Source organism: Oryctolagus cuniculus, unplaced genomic scaffold, assembly GCF_964237555.1.
Source record: "Oryctolagus cuniculus unplaced genomic scaffold, mOryCun1.1 SCAFFOLD_96, whole genome shotgun sequence".
Taxonomy (NCBI): Eukaryota; Metazoa; Chordata; class Mammalia; order Lagomorpha; family Leporidae; genus Oryctolagus; species Oryctolagus cuniculus.
Window position 1 is genome coordinate 155,383 of NW_027208255.1, and position 2,726 is coordinate 158,108.

Sequence of the window (2,726 nt, forward strand, 5' to 3'; positions counted from 1 at the left end):
GAATACAACATTTGGGAAGGAAGAAGGCAAAACCAACTCAGACCCAGAAAACATTAAGGAAATTGCGGCTCAAGAAACCAAAAGACAGCTGAGGTACCCAAACCAATGACATTAAACCAGATTGGAACAAGCAAAGAGGTGTGCCCTGATTGAAAAAGAACCAACCTCTTCTGCCCTGAAGTCCATATTGCAGCCTCAAAATAAAGCTCACATCAGAAAATTCATTACAAACCATGATAAATAAGAAAAAGGAGAAAAAAGCCAAAGAAATGCAAGAATCCATAATGATATTCGGCTTGATTTAGTCGCAAGGAAATCGGCTGTTCCCGTATTCATCCACCCCTCCAGCTGACTGACTGTGGAATTCTGACAGAATTAACCGGAAAATCGCAGTGAAACTCAGGTTGGAGGCAATTAATATCTGCCACCTCAGCCAAAGTGTTCCATTTGATTTTCCAAAACACAAAACCTCACCTTAGTCGTGTTACCTGTAGATTTCTAAACTTCCAATGCCTATTTGTTGTGCTTTTTATTTCATAATGGCTACTCTGTCCAAACTCTTGTTTCTATTGTGCCCAAATACAAAATTTGGGAAGGAAGACGGCAAAACCAACTCAGACCCAGAAAACATTTAGGAAATTGCCACTCAAGAAACCAAAAGTCAGCTGAGGCACCCAAAACAATGACAGCAAGCCATAATTGGCGCAAGCCCACAGCTGTGCCCTGATGGAAAAAGAACCTTCCTCTTCTGCTCTGAACTCCAAATGCCATCCTCAACCAAAGCTCACATCAGAAAATTCATTACAAACCATGATAATTAAGAAAAATGAGAAAAATGCCAAAGAAATGCAAGAATCCATAATGATATAGGGCTTGATTCAGTCGCAAGGAAACCGGCTGTTCCTGGATTCATCCACCCCTCCAGCTGAATGCCTGTGGAATTCTGATGGAATTAACCTGAAAATCGCAGGGAAACTCAGTTTGGAGGCAATTAATATCTCTCACCTCAGCCAAAGTGTTCCATTTTATTTTCCAAAACACAAAAACTCACCTTGGTCGTGTTACCTGTAGATTTCTAACCTTCAAACGCCTATTTGTTGTGTTTTTCATTACAAAATGGCTACTCTGCCCAAACTCTTGTTTATATGGCGTCAGAATACAAAATTTGGGAAGGAAGAAAGCAAAACCAACTCAGACCCAGAAAACATTTAGAGAATTACCGCTCAAGAAACCAAAAGTCAGCTGAGGCACCCAAAACAATGACAGTAAGCCAGAATTGGAGCAGGCCAACAGCTGTGACCTGTTTGAAAAAGACCATTCCTCTGTTGCCCTGAACTCCTTATTGCAGCCTCAAAACCAAAGCTCACATAATAAAATTCATTACAAACCATGATAAATAAGAAAAAGGAGAAAAATGCCAAAGAAATGCAAGAATCCATAATGATATTGGGCTTGATTTAGTCGCAAGGAAACCGGCTGTTCCCGGATTCATCCACCCCTCCAGCTGACTGCCTGTGGAATTCTGACTGAATTAACCTGAAAATCACAGTGAAACTCAGCTTGGAGGCAATTAATATCTGTCACCTCAGCCAAAGTGTTCCGTGTTATTTTCCAAAACACAAAACCTCACCTTGGTCATGTTACCTGTAGATTTGTAAGCTTCAAAGCCCTTTTTGCTATGGTTTTTATTTCATAATGGCTACTCTGCCCAAACTCTTCTTTGTATTGAGTCAGTTACAAAATTAGGGAAGGAAGAAGGCAAAAGCAACTCAGACTCAGAAAACATTTAGGAAATTGCCGCTCAAGAAACCACAAATTGGCTGAGGCACCCAAAACAATGATACTAAGAAAGAATTGGAGCAAGCCAACAGCTGTGCTCTGATTGAAAAAGAACCTTCCTCTTGTGCCCTGAACTCAATATGCCAGCCTCAAAACCAAAGCTCACATCAGAAAATTCATTACAAACCATGAAAAATAAGAAAAATGAGAAATGAGCAAAGAAATGCGCCAGTTCTTAGTGATATTGGGTAGGATTTAGTCACAAAGAAACCGGCTATTCCCGGATTCATCCACCCCTCCAGCTGACTGCCTGTGGAATTCTGACTGAATTAACCTAAAAATCGCAGTGAAACTCAGTTTGGAGGCAATTACTATCTGTCACCTCAGCCAAAGTGTTCCATTTGATTTTCCAAAACAGAAAAACTCACATTGGTCGTGTTACCTGTAGATTTCTAAGCTTCAAATGCCTATTTGTTTTGTTTTTTTCTTTCATAATGGCTACTCTGTCCAAACTCTTGTGTGTATTGCCTCAGAATACAAAATTTGGGAAGTAAGAAGGCAAAACCAACTCAGACCCACAAAACATTTACGAAATTGCCGCTCAAGAAAACACATCTGCTGAGGTACCCAAAACCTTGAAAGCAAGACAGAATTAGAGCAAGTCAACAGCTGTGCCTTTTTTGAAAAAGACCATTCCTCCCATGCCCTGAACTCCATATTCCAGCCTCGAAACCAAAGCTCACATCAGAAAATTCATTAGAAACCATGATACATAAGAAAAATGAGAAAAAAGCCAAAGAAATGCAGGAGTTCTTAGTGATATTGGGTTTGATTAATTCCCATGATAACAGCTATTTCCAGATTCATCCACACCTCCCAGCTGATTGTCTGTGGTTTCTGACTGAATTAACATGAAAATCACAGTGAACCTCAGTTTGGAGGCAATT